Raw genomic sequence first — 25,196 nt, forward strand, 5'->3', positions numbered from 1 at the left:
AAACATTACGCTTTATAATGAAAATACTGTATATAATTAGAATCTAATAGGAAGAAAATAGTAATTAGCTAGAATTAACTGAACAGACGCAATCAGGCAAATAAAGGTTATCCTCAGGAGAGGACCCTTCAGAGTTCAAATGCTCGTCCTGTAATTGTAGAGAAGCCCCAGTAATTAAGGGTAATTTTTTCCCTGCATCGTGGTGGAAGAGTTTTTCTGCTGAGTGGCTGAATGAGCTTGCCCAAGACCGAAAAGGAATCTGGAAGGTCATATACCGAAGGCCGCAGAGGTAGGAGGAGGGTAGAAGAAAGGGCAGAGAAGCCCGAGCCTAAAATTCCAGGTATGAATTCCAGGCCCACTCTGTCATTAACCAACTGTTTGACCTTGAGCCCATCATCCGCTTTCTTTGATGATAGGGAGCATAGTGGCTACCATGTATTGAGTGTTTACTTAGTAGGAGCTGTGCTAAGCATTTTCCATACATTATCTAATATAAGCTTTGCATCATTTAGCACTAGATACATATTCGTATCCTCCCTTTTGCCTTTGCTATAAAGGGAAGGAAAATCTTTTCTCCTTAATCAAATTAAACCAGACAATAAAAAAATAATGGCAATAATAACAACTCTCTTCGGGGTAGCTGTGAGGATCAATTAACATTATGCCCATAATGTCAAGTGGTCCTTAAAGGAAGCCAGTCTTTATGGGCCATGTGTTTACATCAAGAGGTTTAAAAGGGCCGGGAGCTGTTGGATGCCGAATCTGATCACCCCTGGCTACTGCCTCCAGCCCAAAATGACGGCCACCACCTGTGGAATTAGGATTGGGGGAGTTTGTACATCAGCCACAGGGATAGCCCCTGGCAGGCAGGGAGTCACCGGTTTCAAGTGCCAGACGTAGCAAGGGGTGTTCAGCTGGAAGTCAGTCAGTCCTGAGTGAAATCAAGGAAGTGGCAGTACAAGCTGCAATGAAACAGGTATTTTCAAATGGATCCTCTGCCATCCCCAGCACCCGGCAGCCCCAGGGCTCAATGTGCAAATCAGGATGCCAATGACTATAGCTTGAACAAACCCACAATCCAAACTCACTTCCACTGAGTCAATTCTGACCGTGACTCACCCTATATGAACATGTCTTCTGAGACTGTAACTCTTTACAGAAGTAGACAGCCTCAACTTTCTCTCACAGGGTGGCTAATGGATTTGCAGTGCCAACCCTATGGGTAGCAGCCCAAGGCCTAACCTGAAGTGCCACCACTGCACTTGAATAATGTGATTTAATAATGTCTCCAAAAACGTTATGTTGAAACACTAACTCTTGGTACTTGTGAATGTGACCTTTGTTGGGAATAGGGTCTTTGAAGATGCGCTCAGTTAACTTGAAATTATATTGGAATAGCGTAGATCCTAAACCAATCTGTTTCCTCTTACAAAAAGAAGAAGCAATGAAGAAACAGAAAGGATGGTCAAGTGAAAATGCATTAATGAATGCGAAAGAACGCTGAGGGTGATGAGAAGACAAGAACAGATCTTTCCTTAGAGCCTTTACAGGGAGGGAGCATTGTTAGGCGGACACTTCAATTTGGACTTCTAGTCTCCAATAACTGAACGATAATAAATTTCTGTTCATATAAATCCCCCATCTTTTGCCATTTTGTTACAGCAGTCCTAAGACAATAAGACACCAATAAAGAATGTTGTTCTCATCAGTAGGAGAGAAATCTGTTTGGCATGGACCACAGATGAAGCCAACACTAATGTGCCAGGTCGGGGATGGGTACCAGAGTTATAGGGTCCAATCTTCAGAGATTGCTAGTCACAGAAGAAGAGTGGTAATGACGAGAAGGAACACAGACACAATCCATGTCTTCAGAGCACAATTTAGGATAGAGCAGGCCCTGTGACAAAGCAACCACCAGTGTTAATGAAAGTCCAGGGGAAGAAGAATGGAGACAGGTCCGGGAAAACTTCCAGGGAGAATCAGCCTTTGAGCAGGACATAGAATCTTGGCCAAAGATCTTGTCAGGTGGAGAGAGGAGAGAGAAGCACGCTGGGAACAGCAAACACCCTGGACGGAGACACAATGGCAAATGAATGTAGGATGTGTGCCAGGGACAAAACATCTGATGCTTTATCCATGGAGAAGAGAGGCTTCTAGGCCTTTCCTGGAAGGAGGACTGAATGGTACCTTGCTCCCTTTCTGCAACCCCTCAATCACCAATTTCAGGGAAGGAACGATGGGTTGGATCAGTGAAGATGAAGAACTGCCCACCAGTCTCCTAAAGTTCATCCATGAAGAAGATTGGGTCTTAATGGTATCTTCCAGGCACGGGTAACGATGACAGACAAGGCTTCACCAGACTGTCTTGGGGTCCTCTTTCACTAGCCTTTTCCCAGGGTGGGGGGTCCTACTCACAAGAACTTGTCCCTGCAGACTCAAGTGGGCCTATGTTTGTTCTTATCCAACATGCCCATCTGTGTGCCCCAGGGTGGGTAGGTCTCATTGTGTAGATTCACGAAGGTCAAAGTGAAAGTAGAGAGATCTGGGATAGAGGGCTGGTTTCCACCGTATGCCTACGCTAAATGAAAATCAGTTGTCCAGCCCACAATAAAGGGGGTCCAAAGAAATCAGGCATATATTCCTTAGACACCCTTGGGGACGAGCCAGAGCTGATCATGCGCAGACCGAAGTCACAAGTCACCTAGACCAAGGTAAAGGGCAACCAGGTATGCCTGAACTCAGTCACTGAGATGATCCAATATCCTCAAATATGCCCAGCCCCCAAGTGGGGATCAGAGGGGATAAACAGCAGACTGAAGGCAGGCCCCTTGCTCTCTCTTGTAGGTCGGAAGGTGAGGTCTTTCCTGTGTGCTCCAGCAGTGCACCATCTGGCCCTCGTAGGGCCACACTCTAGCCTGAGCTTGTCTTCCTATTTGGGTTCAGGCACGCTTGGTTCTGTGGATGTCTCTTTTTTTTTTTTTTAAGCAGGATGCCACTTTCCATGTGGATTGTCTTGCTCCCCCTCCAGTGGCCGTGTTCGGTCGTGATCTCTCCCAGGTCCCAGCCATGAGGCCTTGCATGCTTTCCTGGGATAACATGTTCCACCTGAGACGGCAATCCTGAAGTGTCAGCACTTCTGCAGGGTGAATTCTTTCAGCAGTGAGAACCAAGAACCCAGGTAAACCACGCCAGTCACCCCACAACAGTACAGCCACATACTTTAATGCATAGAGCAGTGGTCGTTTGAACTCACCTAGAGACTCCAGGGTGGAAAGGCCAGCCGATTGGCTCCAGGGACGATTACAATCTAGGGAACCCGATGAGGCAGTTCCACTCCTTCACATGGGATTCCAGTGAGTCCAAACTCAACGTGATGGCACCTCGCAATAACAACGGCTGTCACAGAAGCTGTCAGTGCTTTTAGTCTCTACCTGAGTCTTGATCCTTGTCTTGACTTGAGAAGAAGCTGGAGAGGAGTAGGAGCCAGTAGGCAGTGATTCCAGTCTTCTCATTGTGTGCTGTGGATCGCTCCATGGTTGGTGTGTCCAAAGCATAGGGTAGGAGTGGGTGGTTGAAGAGGAAGATGGGAAAGCTGACAGGTGCATTCGTTAGGAAATGGGGGGGGCGTGTATGAAACCCAAGACATGACACAATTTTAGGAATCTTTTCTCATTCTAAATATCAAATCCATCTGAAATCTAAGTACACACAAACACAGACACACACCCTTTTAAAACACGTGTATTTCATTGAGTTTTGATGAAAGTTTACACAGCAAATTGGGTTCGCATTTGACAATTTCCACACAGAAAGGTCCTTGACATTCACTACATTGATCACAGTCAACATTCTCTTTGTGATCAATTGCTTCCCATTATAGTACTCTAGTTTCCCTGTCCCCTTATCTCCTTACCTTTGCTTTTGAGTGATTGCCAACCTCTTGTCTTTTAAATAGAGTCTCGAGCTATGGGGAATAACTTACTTATTTTGTGTACCTTTCTGCTATTTCACTAAAAGGTGGTCCCAGGGAATAGGCCCATTTCTAAATTTTAAGAGTGTCTGTTAATAATTTGTCACTGTGATCTGCATGGTCAGCAGTTCAAAGCCACCAGCAGCTCTGAGGGAGAAAGACTGATCTTTCTACTCCAGTAAACAGACACCCACACGGGGTCACTTTGAGTCAGCATCAACTCGATGGTAGTCTCACATAGCATGTGCATGTCGTAGATGCTAACATCACATGCCCCACAATATTCACCTGCACTATTATCACAGTGATACTGGAAACATGAGAGAGAGTGGAGAAGAGATGGTAGCTGATTAGAAATGCCTATCAGAAGAACATGGAGAAATGAACAGGTAGTCATGACACATCAGCCACAGCTAGCTTATCTATCATTAATGCCCATGAACGTGTAAAATGGGGCTTCAAAAAGTTGGTGGAAAAATTCCATTACCTTTTAATTCCATGTTTCCAAGAACTTTTTGGAGCTCCCGAATATGTATTAAATACCTAGTACATGCCAGGTTCTATCAAAGGAGCCAGGGAAACTATAGCTAGAGGTTAGGAATAATTTTGCATTTAAAGACTTTATCATAGAGCAAGAGAGATAAGGAGATTTATATACAACTTAAGTATAATAAAGACAAGAAGAAATAGATGACTATAGAAAGGGCTATAAAGTGCCATGGGCATGCAGAGGGATTTCTTTGGCAAGAGAACATAGAGAACGCTTCCTGGAAAGGCAGCCTTGGAAAGAAGCTTGGACTCTAGATAGCATTGGAAAATATAGAGAAATAAAGAGGACATTCTTGGTGGAAGAAGGGGCACACAGGCCAATCCAGAAAACCCAAACCCACTGCCATTGAGTTGTTCCCAACTCAGTGAGACACCATTGACATAGAACTGCTCCGTGTGGCTTTGGGGGCAGAGAGCCTCCTCTCTCTGCCACGGATTGGCTAATGGGTTTGACTCCCAATCCATGCAGTTAGCAACCCATAGCTTAAGGCAGAGCGCCACCAGAACTCCTCAGGAAAGGCCAAGGAGGTGAGAAATTATGATGCGCACTAACAGAAGAACGGGAACCCGTGAAGACTTCTAGTTCCATGTGAAAGATATGCTGCAATCAGATGTTGCAGAGTCTTAAATGTCCAACCAGAGTGTCATGATGACCCACGCAGAGTAACCAGAGTGATGGACCACAACCGTGGGTCCTAGAGGGATGGCGATGATGAGGCTTCTCAGACATACTTCTCTGCAGAGTCAGTCTCTCCATCACCTGTACTGAGTGATGGATGGTGAAGTCAGAGGAGGGTTTTGCAGATCACTGTATGCCTCTGCCCCTTCCGTTAGGAACAGGCCTCAAGGCCAGTTGGATGATCACAGGAGGAACCCCATTGTCTGGGCCCCTGTACCTATTATTAAAGCCACTTGATGTCTAATTACTCAACAAGCCACAAAGCCTTTGGAGAGCTCCTTGCTAGAGAGCAGCTGGATTTGTCAGACATTTCCAAAAAGCACACCACTCTCTTGGAGGTCTCAGAAGAGCTATGTCAATAGTCCTAATGGAACATAATGTCCTGTAAAGGAAAACTAATTTAATATTTTCATGTATTATGTAACCAAGTACCTACAGGGGGATGGGAGGAGAGGACAACAGCTAACCAGAAACAATCAAAGCACAGTACCTGTGGAATCAGAAAGCCTTTGGGTCCATTTAATGCTTCAACTGGGACCCCCTGGAGTGGCGATTATCTGACACAGAGATAGAATGGTGCAGTGGTCAAGAGTGTGGGCTTAGAGCCAGACCAGACTGGGGTTTGAGTCCTTGGCCATCTACTTACTAGACCTGGCAAAATACCTAAGCTCTCTGAAGTGTCCTCAGCAGCAAAATATGAAATGAGTCTATCTTATGTGGACGTGGTGAGGATTAAATAGGAAAATTGATGGGAAGTACACAGCATAATGCCTGGCAGTTAAGAAATATTCAATAAATAGTTAGTTATTACAACTGCTTCTTTTATCGATTAGAGTCTAGTAAAACTTGCTTTCCTCCTACTCCCCTTTCAGAAGGAAATCTTGGGTCAGGATCCCAATCACCACAAGCTTTGGGGGTGAATAGCATACAATATCAGGGCCCACCTACAGTTCTCCACTCTACTACCTCAGACTTCATGATCAGAATGATGTCTTCCAGCCAGTATCAATCTCCCTCAAACAAAGGTGCTATACCTGTGTCACTCTCCTACTTCTATAGACCCATTCCCAGTGCTTAACATATATAATGGCTGTTATGTGTCATCGTGTCACTTCCAACTCAGAGTGAGCTTATGCACAGCAGAACGAAACACTGTTCAGTCCTGTTCCGTCCTCACGGTCATTACTATGCTTGAGCTTAATGTCGCAGCCCTGTGTCTATCAATATCATTGAGAGACTTCCCTTTCACCATGGACCCTTTCCTTGACCAAGCAGGATGCCTTTCTCCAGAGACTGGTCCTTCTGACAACATACCCAAAGCATGTGAGACAGAATCTTACCATGGGTGCTTCTCAAGAGCATTCTAGCTCTCCCATTATAAGACATAACTGTCCATGCTTCTGGCAGCCCGTAGTATATTCCAGAGGCTTCGTCAACACCGTGACTCAACTGCATCAGTTCCCCTTCACTCTTCCTGATTCATTGTCCAGGATCTCCATGCATGGGGCACAATGGAAAATACATAGGCGCGTACTCGTGGGAAGCATTAGCAAACCTTTCATCTTTTACTGGATCGCAAGGACTCTTCAGTATCCATCCAGCATCTGAGCCGGCTCCTCCAAGATAGCCTCCTTCTACAGCCAGGTTAGATTTCCAAAACTTCAACCTGATTATATTAGCCTCTGTGTAGAAGTCTTAACAGGATTTTTTAACATCTAAAATATCAACCTCAAACTTCCTGTGTTGACCTCCACGGTCCTGCACAATTGGACCCCAGCTTTGTCTTGGCCAAAGCTCCTGGTGGGCCTCCTAATTGCTGGCATGCTTAACTTCTTGCCATTTTTTGTTATATGCCATGACGTCTTCTCTCACACACGGTACCCAAAGGAATGAAGGGTGGCAGTTCTTCCCACCAAGCAGAAGGGACACTTGTCAATAATACAGTGTTCCAGGGAGCCACAGTCACTTGGCCAAATTTTGGACAAATCTGGATCACATTTGCCACCCTAATCTTCAATCGTCTGAGTGTTTAACTTTCCTTCATAGCAAAATAAGTGGCTTTAAAGAATAGAAATGTATTGTCTCACCAGTCTGGAAGGCCGATATCTAAATTTGGAGTATCAGCAAGGCTGTGTTCTCAGTTTGCTGCCTCGAAGGGAAGGTCTTTCTGGTCTTCTCCAGCTTCCGACAATTCAGGGAGTCCCTTGATGTGTAGACAAATCCTTCCATGGGGTTTTTCCTCTGTGTGTTTCTTTTTCTGTGTCTGCTCTCCCCGTTTATAAACACCAGTTATATAGGATCCGTAGCCATTGTACTCAAGTATGAATTAGCAGCTAAGATCTTCAAAGAGAAACTCTATTTTTCTCAAGGAAGGTCCTATTCACACTTGGTTTCGGACTTCAAATATCTTGACCAAGGTGGTTTCTCTTCGGCTTGAGTCCTAGAGACTCCTGTAAACCAACTTAGTCAAGCTCTCCAAATTTACCACATGCCATTAGGTCTCTCCGTAGATACAGAACCTTCTTCCCATGGAAGCAAGCTCTTTTCCTACTTCTACCTGTACTAAATTATAAAACCCTAAGCCCTCCCTCTCCTGTGATCCTCACTCCTGTGAAGACAGAAGCTAACTAGCCCATGGGACTCAGCTATAGAGAAAAGGAAGCTGGGGCTCAGGGAGGTAAGGAGACCTTCCCAAGGTCACTCATCCGCCAAGCAAGGAAACCAGACTTCAATCTCCATCTCTAGGACTCTCTGCCCATTCACTCCCCTTCACCACACCGCCTCTCAAAGAAACCCTAGGGACTCATTCTTGTATCAGTTAATCTCCCTCAGTCCTCTAAGTCTTATCGGCTCTGATTAAGGCAAGCTTATTGTGTTCAAGATGGGTTATTGCTTTTCACAATTCTCTCTCAAGAACATAAGGATAAATCACTCTTTCTGTCTTAATAAATTGGTGATCATGGTGAAATATTTAATGTGGTTGCTGCCGACCTTGATCATCAGGCTTCTGTCAGACAATCTTTCCCTGCCCTTCTCTCATTGAGATTCCATGCCCCACATCTGTTTCAATTTTACTTTTGCTTTGTGTGTGTTTGTGTGTTTCCTATTATTTTGCCCTTGGTTCTCTTTCCTTAAGGTAGATTTTTGCCCTTGACAATCGGCAGTCCCTTTCTGCTCCTCTGGATATTTTTTTGCAATCAGTATTTGTTATTTTGCAATTACTCCTCATTCTACATCCCCTCACTTTTCATTTACTTCGTGAAAGATCCCAGGGCTCAGAAGGCAGCTATCTAATTGACCCCACACACACCCTGCCCCCTGTCCTCCCCGCCCCTCCAGGCATGGCACCCTTCAATTATGTATTTTTCTTATTCAATAATTACTGGTGGAAAACAGTCACTGTTGATACAAGGACAGTCAAAAAAAGACAGGATCCAGAAACTCTTGGAGCCTGCAATAAAGTGGGAGAGATAGACATGTATGAATTCAATTCAAAAGGTATCGTGGCAATCTGTAGCGCCACGCTGCAGTAGAGCAGCGGGGAAGGGCTAACTGACCTCTTATTTGTGGGGTCAGAAGAGGGTCTCACTGAGGGTTAGGATCTGAGCAGGGATGAGGAGTATTGGAAGGGAATTCCTTGAAGAAGGAACAGAAGCTGGAAGGCTCTTAATAAGGACTTATTTTCCACCTGCTTCTTAGAGCTCTACAGAGCAGTAGTTCTTGACCTTCCTAATACCTCCACCCTTTCATACAGTTCCTCATGGGGTGGTGACCCCAACCATAGCATTAATTTTGTTGCTACTTCATCACTGTCATTTTGCTACTGTGATGAATCAGGAGACTCCCATGAAAGGGTCGTTTGACCCCCAAAGGGGTTGTGACTCACAGGTTGAGAACCACTGCTATAGAGGAAAGGCATCTACAGGCTCCATTTTTAGTGATCAGTTAGTAGTCTCTGGGGTTATTGATTCTCCTGTTGCTTTGCTTTGTAAAAACCTTATATGGCCAGAGAAGGACCAATGTTACAGCTGGAAAGGCCCTTAAGCATTATCTGAGCAACCTCTTCATCTGGCAAATGGCAAACCATCTGGCATCTGACCTGGTGGCTGGAAAGGGCGGGAGGATGTGCTCCAGGCTGTAGAGTGATTGCTTGGCTCAGCTAGGCTCCAGTCTAAGTGCCTGACTTCCATTCCAGTGCTGCTTGCCCAGCTCCTGGGTTATATCCCATGACCATGGAGCCTCTTTAGCGCAGTGAGGATCATCGTCATCACAGCAAAAGGCCGTTGATGGAGTTGACTCTGGCTCATCGTGCACCTGTGTGCACCCAGGGAGAACTGGATTTCAGTGACTGATTTTCTGGTGGTACATTTCCAGTCCTTTCTCCCAAAGGGCCTCTGGGTGGACTTGAGCCTCTAGTCTTCCAGTTACCAGCCAAGCACATGAACCATTTGTGCAGCCTAGGGTTTCCTCGTGACAACACTAGCTACATGTTAATAAGCTTCATCCTGGTACGCCTGAGCAGTTTAGTCATTCGCTGGTTTAGCATTTATCAGTCACCTGGTAGGACGGAGGTGGTTCTAACCCTTTGTTTCCCCCTCTCACCTCAGCCGACTGACACGTACATTCAGCTGGAACCTTACACTAGAGAGCAGAGGGGACTCCATGCACCTGACCTGATTTCCCTGCTCACGCCACAGCAGACAGAATGTGATTGGCCATTTAGACAGCATCAGCCCATGGGCCCCACCGCATACTAATCAGTCACTAGAAATAGATGCATTAGGGGCGAAAACATTTACTGGCAACACTGTTTGGCTTCAATCTTTCACCTTCACTGGGTAATGAGATGAGCTAGAACATTAAAACCAACCAACAGCCTTTGGTGTTTACAGCAAATGTTTGCAAGAGCGCGGGAGACAGAGGTGCTCTGGGGAACATCTGGATTTCTGGAAGCTGTGTGATTACACAGATGTGTTAGATTCATCAAGCTATAAAAATATCCTGTGATGTATGTTGGGGAAGAAAAATAACCTCTCAAAATGGATATGGTACAGATTATCCATCATCACAGAGATGCCAAAGGAAGACAGCGGTGACTCCACGCTCTGAGGACACCCTAACAGCCACGGTGAAGTGGGTGCTTTAGCCAGTGGTCTTTAGTTGACAAAGATGAGTGGGAATTGGATCTGAGGATACCAGTGATGGTATTTATCACTTGCATCATTTTTCATAATCCTCTCAGATTCTAATCATCCGTTATATATCTGTGACTGAGTCACACCTTATCTTATACTCTGTGGTCTCTAGGTGGCCCACAAATGTCCACTATCCACTTATAAAATCCTGCATGATCTTTTCTTGTAGCACATTTCCAGGCTCATATTTTGAGTTCCTCCTAACTGCCAGAGTAACACCCATGCCATTTCCCCATCCATGTCTTTTGTCTTGTTTTCATGCAAACCCACTGTGCCTGATCTAGTTAGTTGCCTAAAATATCATTTTTGGTTGTATTTGTAGTGTCTGAGCAAATGAATAAGTGAGTGAGTTGCCTCTGGGTCTTTGTACATGCTTATGCTTATGTCGGGACTCCATCTGAGCCCTGAGCTCCTGCAGGAGCATCTCTGCTTCCCCAAGCCAGAGATCAGGTGGCATCTCCTCTGGTTAGCTCCTCGACTCCTTTCCCCCAGCTCTGGCCTCTTCTGCTAGCTTCCCCATGTCCACATATTCTGCACGCAGTCTTATTTTATCTCATACAATTTTAAAAAACTTAGATGTGTCTGCCTTTTCTTGCTGGCCTGAATAGACCTTAAAACCAAAGAGACTATGCAGATTGCTCATTTTTTAGCTCTGATTCCCAGTGTAGTATTTGACACAGAGCAGTGTGGTAGGTGCTGTGATGAGCTGCCACCAGGCACCCCTCCGAGAATGAAGGACTCCACATCAGCTCCAAGGGCTTCGCAAACCCAAAGGAACTTGGTCAGGGCTCTGGACATAACTTGGCAGAGCTTTCAATTTGGAACAAAGACTCAAGAGAAGTTCCCTCTCTCTGGGAGAAGTGGTCATTGCAACAGCTGAGGGTTAGATTGGTGGGAAAGATGTTACATTGTACTCGGGTGTAGTTTAAATCTCACTTTCATTGCTTCTTTGCAGATATAGGATTTTGGTTAACAACATAATTAGTGAACTTAAGAAAATAAAGATGAATGTTGTCTATGTCTGCGTATCCATAGATCCTCGATTCAGTTACAGTCGCAATATTGTGACAGCTCTAAGTTTCCTGACACCCAGCCGGTGTTCTTACCCCCTCCTGGCTTCCTGCAGCAGATACTGTCCGATGGATTTCTATGTGCTTCACCAGTGGAGGCTCCTGAAAACAGCCCCACCTCAGCAGAGAGCATTAGCTGCAGAGCATAGGAGAGGGGCCAATCTAAACTGACTCCACATACACGGATTTGCACAAAAGACATTGGGCACACGACAATCAGGTAACAGAGAATCCCTGGGGTACACGAATGCTTGGAGGACTCCTAGCATTCAGCAACAGTAACAACCACTCAAACAGGAGGTGTGTGTCTTCTGGTCTACAGATGAGGAAAGAGAACTTCCAAGAATTTAAGTCCTGAGTGCAATATGACACTCTCAGGATGTGCAAATGCCAGCCATGTAGATAAGAGGAACACACACATGACTAATAGCAATGATAAAAACTGCATCAGCAGTGAGGGTTATCACCAGTTATTACATATCCTTTATGTGAAGGAATTTAAAGTAGCTCACTAAAGCTTAAGAAAATAGCCAAGGACAAATTGCTACCATAGAACAACATTTCCCAAGGGATGTTTTGGGACCAATCACCTGAAAGTTTTGTCAAAAATACAGACTCAAACATCTGGGGTCTTAAAGGGGACATATGAGGAACTAATAAGCAGTCATCTAATTGAGGTGCCAGCTAAGTCCACATGGAAGTAACATAACAGCCGGTGTGATCCAAGGATTGCAAATATTAAAATCCAAGCACCACATTGCAGAAGGCTATGGATGACAGTGAAAGTCCTCAATCCATTTGCAGGTCCACACATGGATTAAGCCTTGGGAGAATTCCTTCTGACCATTGACCAGTGACGTGAATAGCCTTGCTATCAGACAGAGTGCATAGGAAAATGGATTAATGTGCATGTACTTAGGTCAAAATGTAATACCTCATCATGTGGTCTTCCTTCTAATCCATTTTAATTTTTTTTCTAGTTTTTAAATTTTTTCTGCTTTCTTTGGGTTTGGGGTTTTCCTGTGTTTTATTTTGTTGTTGTTGTGTTTGTTTTTTTGTGGGGGTGGGGTGGGTGGTGGGGATACATATTTTCTTTACATGAATTCTAGTATCAGGAAATCTATAGAGACTGTAGTTTGATTGATTCTGTCTTACGGCTATGGGAGGGGGTCTTAGGGGAGGTAGATAACGGGGAGCTGATAAAATGAGTGTAATAGTGAAAAGTGCTCAAAAATTGATTATAATAGTTGTACCCCTCTTTGCAGTATGCTTCTTGTTTATTTGAAATGACATCATTTATCATTAAAGACTCCAAGTCCATTTCAGTTTCAGTTTTCCTCCCCTCTCTTTTTAGCTGCCCAGATTACTATGTAGGTTTGAGGGATAAGGAATCTGGTGGGACTTTTTTTTAAAAAAAAGAAACACACTGTATAGATTTACACAGCCCATCTCAAGAAATGAAATCAACAATATCCTTTCAAACCCCCCTCTTAATATATAGTTAAACCATTGAATTGTATGATATATGTCATAAACTGTTCAATTTCTTTTAAATGAGAAAAACTAGATCTGTAGGCCTTGCCGAATAAGGAAATCAGAATCTCCAAAGGAGGGGCCCAGGAAGCTGGATTCTATCATGGTCCTCAGGTGATTCGTAAACACACCGAAGAATCAGCGCCACAACTAGACGAAACTCCTCCAGACCCTGCTGAGGAGGCCTAGCAATTGAAATCAGCTTTGATTCCTACGCTGCTTGTGTGACGTGGGGTTGTAAATGTATGACTTAGGGTGAAATTCCCTGAGAGCAATATTCAGTGTATGCCACAGTGGGAGCCCAATTATCCTCAGATGCCTTTCAACAGCTTTCGCCAAAGCCAAAGCTAAAGGAAACCCCCTTGACCAACAGCCAAGAACTTCTGCCTCTGAGTTGAAAATATGTTCCAACACAAAACCAGAGCACAAAGGAACAGGTCACCTTAGAGACCCTTCCCTTCCCTAGCCAGTGACAGTGTCCCTCGTTCTATTAATGAGACCCTGGAGGCCCAGCAAAGCTGGGAAATTGCTTCACCAAGAGCTACTCGGGGAAATAAGGGTCCCCTTACCTTGAGGCATGAAGAGACAGTGGCCGAGAGCCGAGAGCAAGAGACAAAACTCCCATTCCAATAAGAAAACGGCTTTAATCTATCAAAGTAATTCTTCTCCTTTCAGAGAAAGAGAACATGAAATTGCACAAAATGACTTCCAGAATGGCACCCAGCCTGATTATCATGGGCCCAGAGCTCTCTGCACTTAGTATGGAAGCTAGAAAGTCCATTTAAATATTATCAAAAAAAAAAAAAAAGCTCAGCATGAAGGGGAGGCGAGTACGTGTGTTTCTTCAAAGGAAAGGGATTTGTGTGAAGCAGGCATTTGGGGGGCATCACAGGGAAAGTGGATGCTTAAGGGGGATACAGACAACATGTGATGGATGGTAGGAAGAATGGCATCTTCATCTTGACCCACCAGCTCCAAATCTCCTTGTTGCCTATAGGGTAAATTTGAATAGCTCCCTTGGGCAATTATGACCCATGATGGACGAGGTTCTGCAAACTTTCTCTGTAACAGGAAAGGGAGTTAGTGTTTCCTGCTTTCTAGACCAGTGGGTCTCTGTCACACACCTGGACTCTGCCTTTGTAATTCAAATTCATTGATTAAAGGACTAGACAAGGACTCTGTCCCACATATCTGCACAGCCTACTCTTAATATATACTACCTGAGACCTGACTCCGTGGTTAGCAAATTGCATTACACACAGTGTCCTGAGATTTGGGGTGTTCACTATACGCTTGCTCATAGGAATTTTAAGATTCATGAAACCCTGAAGAGGAGTTCCAGGCAAGCTCCCTAGTAGTAGTGAAATAAGACAAATACCTGACCCCCTAATTTCAAGAAATGATGGGATATGGGGTTGGGGGTACATGAAACAAAGGATGAAAAAGATCAGACCATTAACTCACAAAACACAAGTCAGGTGTCCTACACACCCCATCATCCCAGAGATCTTCGCCTCATAGTGGAAGATAGTCCTGGGGCCACGCAGAGTCCCCACACAATGTTAGGGTAAACACACTGTTTAAGACATCAGGAAAGTATGGGACCTATTTGCATGAGGGGTGGGGAATCAATTATCTACCAAGGGATATTTGCATATGTATAGCATCATTCACAGGTCTTACAAAATTATCAACTTAAGAATTAGCCTGCTGTATTTGGTCAAACATTTAATTAAATCACCTCGATGTGATGGTGCAACTGCTTCTTTGGTGAGGCAGAAAATGTTAGCTGGTGTTGATGATTTCATGAGTCTATTGACCCCAGGACTGGATGGTACCAACCCCTGATTTACATGAATACTTAAGTCGTTGGCCTTTCGAAAAATAAAATCTCTGTGTTTGAAGAGGTAAGAAAAAGAGAGAAGAAAAGATATTGCCATAGAGTCCATGTTGACTCATAGCAATCCTGTAGACAGGGTGGAATTGCCCCTGTGAGTTAGCAAGGCTATAACGCTACAAGAGTAGAAAGCCTCATCTTTCTCCCACAGAATGGATGATGGCTTTGAACTGCGTGCCTTATGGTTAGCAACCCAAAGCATATCCCTAAGGCACCACAGCTTCTCTTAAAGAGGTAAGTTTTAGACATTTGTCTGCATGTCCCAGCCATCAGGATTTGCCCCATTCCCTGAGGATGGTGATGACTCAGCAATTTTTCCAGATCATCATAACATTGCCAATAAGGCTTCTTAACTTTATATGCTACCCTAATTTCTGACTCGGCGAAGAACAGTCTACTCTCTTTTCTGTGGAGTTGCGTGAGCCCATTCAATGCAGGTTAACTGACTTGTACTGAGTAACTTCTGTGTGTAATGTCCCGTGATGGGCAGCAATGGCGGAGAACTAGTGGTGAAGAGACAATCCTTGCCCTCAAGGAAGTTAAGCAAGGGAGATGCACACACTGATGCAATTTACAAGCTACATTTTCTGGTCGCTCTCTCCTACTGCCAAAAGCTGGTTTCGGAGAAAGAGCATAACTATGGAAAAAGTGGGAGAAGCACCCAAATGGCATGGGCTTTGCAAATATGTCCTTGGTTCTCTGGATCCTGGCCTCTTTGCTTTCTACCCTCCCTCAATTTGAGACAAGCAAACTTTGATTCCTAGCATTGGCTCAACTCAGACTTGGAATCACCTGGGAGTTGGTTGAGTTCCTATTCAGCTTGTCCAAGACTTTCTTTTTGCTCCAGGATGAGAAGTTCCCTCCATCCATCCTTTCTCTCAAATGTGATCTCAGTGTATTCCAGATTTGTTTCTCGGGCCTTGGAAGTAGCTACTAAAATGATACCCAATTCACAAGAAGGAGCAAAAGCCATTGATATTTGAGCAGATATCCTATATTACCAATCCCAAAATAATTCCTCGGACAAACATTGAGTGAGCCTATTGAGTGATACCAAGCATGGTACCAGGTACCAGGAGACACAGAGGTAATGACAACGCATGCCCTGAACGCATTTGTAGAGTTGACATGAGTAACTGGCAAAGTATGATGGTGCTGTGACTTGTTGAATGCGTTCTCACAACGTTACTGCTTTGTAGTGGTCTCTGCATCAGGTGCAAGGTTCCCAAAATTACTAAGACAAGTCTTCTCTTCCTGGAGCACATCGTGTCACAGGGGCCATGTTCATGTAAGGCTCCTCACACATGCTCTGTTGCTTCTATTTCCAAGAACATTCTTTTTTCCCTTCCTCTTCGACTGCAGCAGGGTGACTGGACTCACATTAGCCAAGTAAATATGAGTGGAAATGACATCTCTTACTTCCAGATAAAAGTCTTTAAGAGCCAGTAGGTAATTCATAGTGATTGTGGGGTTCTGAGCAGGAGAAAAATGAGACTGTTTGCTCCTGTAATGATTAAAAGTCTCAGAAACCCAAAGGGAGTTATTCTCTTTCCTATAGGGTCACCATGAGTCAGAATTGACTCAGTGGTGGTGGGTTTGGGTTTTATGTTTGGCAGAGTTCTGATAGAGCCTCTACCAGTCTACCACCTGAGTGATTCAAGCAAGTGAAGTAGACCCTCGTTTGACAGATGAGAACCTAGAAATACGAGACATTGTATGCTTCAAAAGCCATATACTACTGCCATATGACCTGGCCTGTCCTACCAGTTCAGGCTGCACAAGGGGACTTTAAGAATTTTAGAAAAACAGGGTGAAAAGCTCATAGAGAGAATGAGCTATTTGATGGGACATTGAGGGGATGGCAGTCAATGAATTAACACAAAATGTATATGAATTGTTGAATGTAAAACTGGTGATCTGTTCTGGAAACCTTCACCTAAGTCACAATAAAAATGAATTTCAGATTATGTAATGTTTTCACAACCTTTTTAGAAACACCTTATATGCCTAAAGCGCATCAAACAGATAGCTAAAGAAATGTTCACCTTGGCTTAGAAGATGTGGGGAAGGTTTGCCAGCGGAAGTGATGCTTAGGCTACCTGGAGTAGGTGAGATAGTGAAGTCTCTCAGGAGGAGAGGGATGAAGGAGGAACAGCAATGGCTGTGAGCAACTGACTTCATGTCTCTGAGTCTCAGTTTCCTAGAAAGCAAAATGGGTAATGTAAATCTCAGAGGACTGTTGGGAGGATTAAATGATTCAACAGAAGTCAAATTATTAAGTCTGGATCATCATAGTATCAGAATTCCAGGTTGCAAGTGGAATTAAGGCTAAAAGCCAGAACGCAATTGGCCAATTGGCTTACCTAACTGTGATAGCTAAGGGGGAGAAGGCACTTCTAGAATGGCCAGATACAAGGATGAGAAAGAATTCATTGGGTCTGTTCCTGTCTCTTGCCTTCCCTCACTCCCCTTCCCTTCCTCTCCATCTTTTTCATTTCCCCTTCTTCTCCGGCTTGATGCATCTTGGCTTCATTCTCACACAGGCACCTCCGTGTGGCTGGGCAAAAGCTCTGAGCAGCGCCAGGCGCACAGGACTCTGAGTCCAGAATGAGGCTCTATGCCAGCATCAATATCAGAACCCCAAAAGCTTCTGTATCCACCCCAAACCAATCAACCACTGGGCATGTCGGGGGGGGCAGGAATTAGGTAGAGGGGAATGGAGTACTCCTTTAGGTCAACCCAAGTTACCTGCAGTGCCAGGGCCACTTGATTGACCGCTTCATCAGACTCCCCTGAGTAGAAGGGGGGGGCTTCTTTAAAAGAAGGGGTGCTGCACAAAAAGAATTCAGAGTTATGCTTCTGTTGATTGCTCTGGGAAGTAGGAGTAGCGTATGCTATGGAAAGGCTTTCCGGAGTATGATGTATAAGAGGTAGACCGCAATTATTCTTGTTAAAGCATTGAGTCGTCTATGTGGGCTTGGATGTGAGCATGTGTGCCTGTGTGGGCCAGGAGGTGTCAGGTAATGAGGTTGGACAGGCAAAGCACCGTCAGAGGATTCTAGCACTTGCTACGAAGCGGAGTCTTAAGCCATTGCAGCTGGTGGCTAGAAAAAAATCCTTCTGGAACGCTAAAAAGCTGTAAGCACATCAGCAGGTAGCTCTGTGGGCATCCCAGTGTCTCAGGGTTCACTTTAATCCAGAAAAATAAAAATGATCAAGCAACACAGAGGATTCACAGTGAACCAAGAGGACTAAATAACCCAGACACCTCCTGGGGCCATGCCAGCTTCCCATGGGCCAAGTTGCCCTTAAGCCTATTTTAGATGATGACGCAAAGTTTCCAAATGTACCCGGCAAGCCTGCCTTAGTTCTTATTTCTTTTCATTAAAACTGTCAGTGGGTGGTCCACACCCCATGCCTTACCTAAAGGGACAGAGGCAGGGAGCCACCAGGGAATAGATTTAAGTGAACACTCTGAGCTCTGGCACTGAGGGAGCGCCACCACAGGAACATCAGGTCCGGAGCACAGCGAAAGGGAAATGTTGACTGTCTGTAGTGGAGGCGGGTCACTGGCCAGGAGTGAGAGAGTGGAAATAACTCATTTGAGAGTCAAGGCAAACAGGCTCTCAATTCTTAGCCCCCACACGAATGTGGTGGCAAGACCAGAGAGAAGCCACTTTTCAGTTTCCTTACCATTACAATGCAGTGATCCAACCCATTTCCTCACAGGGTCATTAAGAAGATTAAATGAGAAGGCTGTAGATGAAGCCTATACACCAGACCCTTTGGGACTAGTGCTGGGTCCCCAACTCCAGGGCATCCCTCTCACTGAAAGGGAATAGATGCCAACTTCTAGTGGACCCTTCTGAGGTTCTGCCATGCCACTGTTGAATCAAATGGAAAGCCCCTTCTTTCTCCCAAGGAGCAGCTGGTGGTTCCGAACTGCCGAGCTTGTGAACTGCAGCCTAACAAGTAACCACTACACTACCAGGGCTCCTCACCCTCGCTCTGCCGCTCGTGAAGTCTTCACTCAGCATTTAGTCTTCTAAGAAAGTCATTCTGCCTTGGGGTTTCATCCTTGTCTTCTGTTTGGGCTAAATCAGAGGTCTTGAACTTGTGACTCATGGGCCCATGTGCTTAGTTGGTCTGAAGAGGGTCTCATAACACGTGAGTTGGGGTGCTTTTAGGTGTGATCTGTGTTTCATGCCTCCTTGTTTCCTGAAGTCTCCCCAGCCATCTGGCTCCTGGGTGGATTGACCTTCTGACTTCTGAAGGACTCATCTCAGTGTTTTGGTGAGCCCAGAAGCTCTACTCTCCCCGACTCCCAGACAAACTATATTCATTCTACCTCAAGCCATTCTCCTTTCAGTCTCTTATTCTAGAGTGCCTGCTTTTTCCTCTTCGCCCACCCACGTCCTTCTTGCCTCTTCCTAGATGACACAGCACTCTCTAACTTGATGGATTATTGTGAGACCAACCCTAGTCAGACTTTTCAAGGGGTTTACACAGATAATACTCCAGAACGCTTTTGTTTAGTAACCCTAGCCTGAGGTTAGACCATGGAGGTGTAGTGGTTAAGCAATTGGCTTCCATCAGAAAGCTTCCCATTGCTCCACAGAAGAAAGAAGTGGCATTCTGCTCTTGTACAGATCACAGCCTGTCAGTCCATCAGCGGGTGGCGATCATCCCGTCTCTACACTTTGTACCACAAATGTGCCAGACCCTACCAGAGCCCCCTTCTACCCTTTCTCCAATGACCCAACATCCCTGGAAGGAAAGTGCCATTTACCTCAATTGACAGGTGAACAATAGAGCTTCAGAGAAGTGAAGGAGCTTGCTCCCAGACACACAACTGGGAAGGGAGAGAGCTAAGATGTGAAACCACGTTCACTAGACATCCAGGCCACTGAATGTTTTTCTCTTTCCTACATCCACCAGTGTGATAAAGATACCCTTTAAGAGCCTGGGTGGTGCAGTGGGTTACGTACTGGGCTGTGAACTGAAAGATACCCTTTAGATCTGAGTCAACTCACCCCCATGACTTAATCTTCAGCCTAATAATAGACAGGTCTACGCAGGCAGCAGGGAGGCACACACACACACACACACACACACACACACACACACACTAGAATAATCAACTCTCTGAGATGAAAAGGGCAGCGCTTGCCCAAGGACACAGTTCAGGAAGCATTAGGAAAGTAGGAAGAACAGAAACAGGAAATGCCAGGAGTGATACTTCTTTGGGAGTTTGCAGTCAATGCGCTGAAACAAAATGTGTGTGGATTGTGGAATGGGAAGCGGATCTGCTCTTAAACATTCTCGTCATTCGTCATCAAAGGAGGAGGGGAAAAGTGAGACAAACACACCCATCATCTCAGTTCGCATATCTCAATCACTTTCTCCGTCACTGAACTTGAAGTTCCCCACAACCCCTGGGCTTGGAAGGACGCAGCTGTTCACCACCATTTCACAGATGAACAGACCACCAGGCTGAATTTCCTCTCCATACAGAAGAGCACTGGCTACTTCCTAAGATTGGAAGGGGCAGGGCAGGGAAACACCACACACACACACACACACACACACACACACACACACACACACACACACACACACCCTACCCCACCCCACCCCCCCACCCCACCCCAGAAAATTCTTTCTCCTTCCCCTCAGCTTGGGGCTAATCTGAGAGCGACAAGATTGAGTTTATACCGATCTGCAAATATGTTCCTCTTAAGTGTCCGTTTTCACTAGACATAAATTGAATAGTTTTTACCTGCCGGAGCTGGAAAAGAACATCTCTATAAATTGATCCCTTAACTCTGCCTCCCCTTGAAACAATTAGCTCCCTTCTGACAGCTTCCAGGTCTCCGGCCATCAGCCACTAGGTCAGGCTGGATTTCCGGTTCCGAACACCAAGGGTTTCCTTGAGGGGCTCCTGGTAGTTCCCTATACTCCGCTCTCCCAGCCTCAGAATGGAGCACCATTCCATTGATAAATGCTCATTCTCCCAGAGTTCAGTTTTCGTTTCTGCCTCTGCCTCCTCCTTCTTGCCACCTCTGGTGTGGGCTGTCCCCTGTGATTCCAGGCTTGGACTCTTACTGCCAACTATAGCCCCACTTTCGCCCCTCTCCTCCCCTCCCGGTCTTCACACTGTAGACAGAGTGGTGACCTATCTGCCCAGAGAGAAGACAATCTTGATTTATCTTCCCCATGGGGAACAGTACCCATGGTCATGGAGTAAGACATCTCTATTCTCAACAAGATGGACCCTTGGTGGTGTAGTCTGTTATGTCACCAGCCACCCACGGGAGAACAAGGAGGCATTCTACTCCCATGAAGATTTAAAATCTCAGAAACCCACTGGGGTAGTTCTACTCTGTCCTATCAGGTCACTAAGCATCAGAATTCACTGGATGACAGTAAGGTTTCTCCGGAGTATTCTTAACATGAAAGCAACGAACTGGCCCAGCATGATATCGAAGAATAATTTATTCCTCAACTCTTCTTGGGGTGGGGGCAAATACAGGCACGTTTTAGTCAAAACAGATGTCCTGGAGCAGAACCCACATGCGTCACAGTAAGATGGGGCGCCAAAGAGTTTCCAGCAGCTGATGTTTTATAAAGAAGACCACCAGGCCTTTCTGCTGAGGTGCCCCGGGGGGACTTGCACGCCCCACCTTTTTTTGATGATGAGCAGCCAAGTGTTCTGGGGATTACACGGTCTAGTTCACCTCCTGTTCTAATTCATCCTAGCCTGGGCATGAATTCCCATTGCTCGGTGCCCTGGACCAGGTGGGCTCGCTGATGGGAGCTACCAGCAGAGGTGAGAGGGCCAGTGGGGAATGAGGAGAGGGTGGCCACCCTTTAGTCCTTTGCTCATCTAGTCAGGGGAATGCCTCATGCTGGTGGCCCTGTCTGCCAACACAGCTACTCCCCAGCTTCTGGAACTGCTCTCGGCCCTACCCCTTAAAAAACCCAACGCTGTCAAGTCAGTGAGACTCACATCAACCATAGAGCAGCCGCATAGGGTTCCCAAGGCTGGCATCCTGGCAGGATCTTTCAATCAGCGACTCGGCATTTTAACTACTGTGTCACCTGGACTCGTTAACGTGGGATGACTCACTCTCCACCCTTCTGGTCCATGCTTGGTACACGGGCCCTTGGTTACCTCTCATGAGTGCTGGCATCTGTCTCCTGCTGCTCCCTGACTTCTGACATTTGTTTGAGCAAGTCACAGCTTCCTCATCTACAAAAACACAAACCAAACTCACTGTCCTTGAGTCAATTCTGATGCATTGCGACCCTGCAGAGCAGGGTCGAACTGCCCATGTGTTTCCAAGATGGTAAGTCTTTTGATTTATTTTTTAATTTAAAAGTATTTTATTTGCCTATTTAGTAGAAAGCCTGGCCTTGCGGTTAGTAGCCCAATATGTAACCATTATACCGCCAGTCTCCGCATCTGCAAAAGAAGGACAGCATGTCTGTTAGGAGGATTCAGAGAGGAAAGGGCCTGGCACCGTGCCTCACTTGAAGAGCACACCCTGGTCCTTCTTTAGAGTAGGAAACACCCAGTCCAGTAGTGTTTTTACAAGCAAAGAGACTAATTCTGAGAGATCGAGGGCATTCTACAGGCTTCTCTGTACTTACAAAGGCAGGGTTCAAATCCAGGGCAGCCTGCTCTGGAGCCGGAGTGTTAACCACATGGCAGTAAAGCCCGTTATCAGAAGTACAGAGACCCTCCCTTGAGACAGGATACAAGAACCGCCCCACTGCTGGCCCCACCTTGGAGAAAACCAGTGCTCCCGCCAGGACCCACAATGCACCCGGGCAATCATTGTCTGGATATTCTGCTGGGGAGGGGGTCCTCCTTGACCCCTGAAGGCAATCAGCTTAGCCTATGAAGCGTGAGATTTAATTACCCTTATCTAAGCTTAAATAACTGTAAATGTTATTGTTGGTCACACAGAGTTATCTCGCCCTTTGAAAACACCCAGCCTTTCTCCTGACTCTGCTTTCAGGGAAATGAGGTTGTTAATGTCACAGAAGCAAGCTGAACCTCAGTGTGCGGAGACCCCTTGTGTGACATTTTGGAGGACTCGATGTGTGGCTTCTTGCGGTCAACTGTTGGCAAAGGAAGGTAATTGGCTGGGTCGCTGACACTCTGAGAGGCTGACAGTTCATTGTTGAATGGCTGGGAAACATTGGGGAAGCTCCTTAGCCTCTCTGGTTTTCTATCCTGCTGTGTGTGTGTGTGTTCAGCTTCCGTATTGGGGTTCCCAGTAGAAAGCATCAAGTTTGGAGACAAAAAAATTTCAAAATGGGAAAAGCTGGGTTAAGCCTTTGGACTTTCCCATGTGGCAAGCAAGGTTCACTCCCACGTGCCCAGATATTAGGGGTAGAAAGAAATCCAGGCTATTGGGTGTATTATGAGGAGGTAGTATAGCTTGATGACTCACATACAACCTCTAGACTTATATTTGGGTCTATATCCCAGCAGAAGTTCCTGCCTTGGTGACACTGTCTGGTAATCATTGGGCTGCTAACCATAAAGCTAACGGTTCAAGTCCACCAGCTTTCTGCTCCCATGAAGAAAGATTCACAGCCGTGGAAATTCTTTATAGGGTCTGAGGTAGTTAGTTTATTGTGCTAACCTGGCCAATAAACACATGTGGGGTTAATTGAAGGGCAAAGGGATAAATGGCTTGGCGAACCTTGCCCTTCTAGTTATCTGGTCTCTTGCTTTCTGATGGTCGGACCAGGGTGCAGCTGCTTTAGCCAGTTCCCTGCTTCAGCTGGCAAGGCTCACTTCCTGCAAGCCTTCCTCAAGGAGAAGCAGCATGGACCGACCCCGATGCAGCTCTAGATGCTGGAGCAGCCGTGTGGAGACCCCTGCCAGCACTGAGATGCTTACACGCTCACTGATTTGGCTTTCCTCCTGCAGTCGATGTCATAGTGTGTACTTTGTGAGACGGACGAGGACTTTGTGGATTGGTGTCGGACATATGGGTTAATGTTGGACTAGTGGGCTTGGGCAGCACTGGGTTGTGATGTTTTCTTGATGTGCACTTAACCTTTATATAAAACTCTCTCATACATGAGTTTCTGTGGATTTGTTACTCTAAAGTACACAGACTAACACATTAATTGAGGTAGTTAGTTTATTGTGCCAACCTGGCTGATAAACACATGTCGGATTAATTGAAGGGCGGAAGGACATATGACTCAGTGAGCCTCGGCTTTCTAGTTCTCAGATCCCTTGCTCTTTGACCATCGGACCAGTGTGCAGCTGCCTTGCTTGTTCTGTGCCTCAATTTGCAAGCTACACTACCTGTGGGACACCTAACCGGTGGACTGTGTCGCTGTAATTTGAGGTTCCTTCAAGACCTGCTTCTCCACACCATTGAAATTTACATCTCTTGAGCTGGGGACTGTTGGTGACCTTGCTGTTTGCTGCCTGTGCCCAGGTAGCCTGAATTGCTCTACAGAGGACTACCCGGTGGCCCTCAAGACTTGAAGGACTGCCGGTGTCTCACAGGAGTGAGTTGCACTGAGTCATTTCTACTGCTTTATAATTTAATTAACTGTTTATTTCTTCTGTTATCTGTCTATCTATATATATAAATTTATATATATATAAATTGTTAGCATTCTGGTTTTGTTTCTCTAGAGAACCCTGTCTAACACACAGGGTCACTATGACTTGGAATCAGCTCAAGAGCACTGAATTTAAAAGACATAGACCTAAGTGCCCTACCCCTTGACTCAATTAGGTAATCTCCATTATTTCTGTTCTGTGTATTGAAATTTTGAAGGAAACTTCATTCTATGTATCTATCCATCTAGTCTTCCAAGAAACACTTAGGTAGAAGAACAAAGCACTTTGCTGCCCACCACCAAAAACAAAGAAAGCGAGAAAAAGTTGAAGAAAAAAAATAGGAAAGAGGGAGCCTATAAACCAGTGATTTAACCCACTGGACAGATAGAAAGTCTAAGACTCCAACATAGGACAGCACTGGGCCAAGTGCTTTCAGAAAGTGAGTGTTGCTGAGACTGAGATCCACCTGTCACTCCATTCAAGGGTATTTCACGACTCCCGGTCCTTCTGTGCACAAGGCAATCGAATAACACGTAGAAAAGCGGGAAGTGGGACTCTTTTGACAAAGGGCACTGACTAAAAGGCTAACTCCGAATGGGAACATGTGACCTTCTAGGGAAGGCTCATGCCTGAATGGTAGCATCCCATCTGCATGAAGACCCAGTTCCCATATAAGACTCCCTGCTGTCTAGCTGGAGTGCA

Source organism: Tenrec ecaudatus, chromosome 10 (genome assembly GCF_050624435.1).
Source record: "Tenrec ecaudatus isolate mTenEca1 chromosome 10, mTenEca1.hap1, whole genome shotgun sequence".
Lineage (NCBI taxonomy): Eukaryota > Metazoa > Chordata > Mammalia > Afrosoricida > Tenrecidae > Tenrec > Tenrec ecaudatus.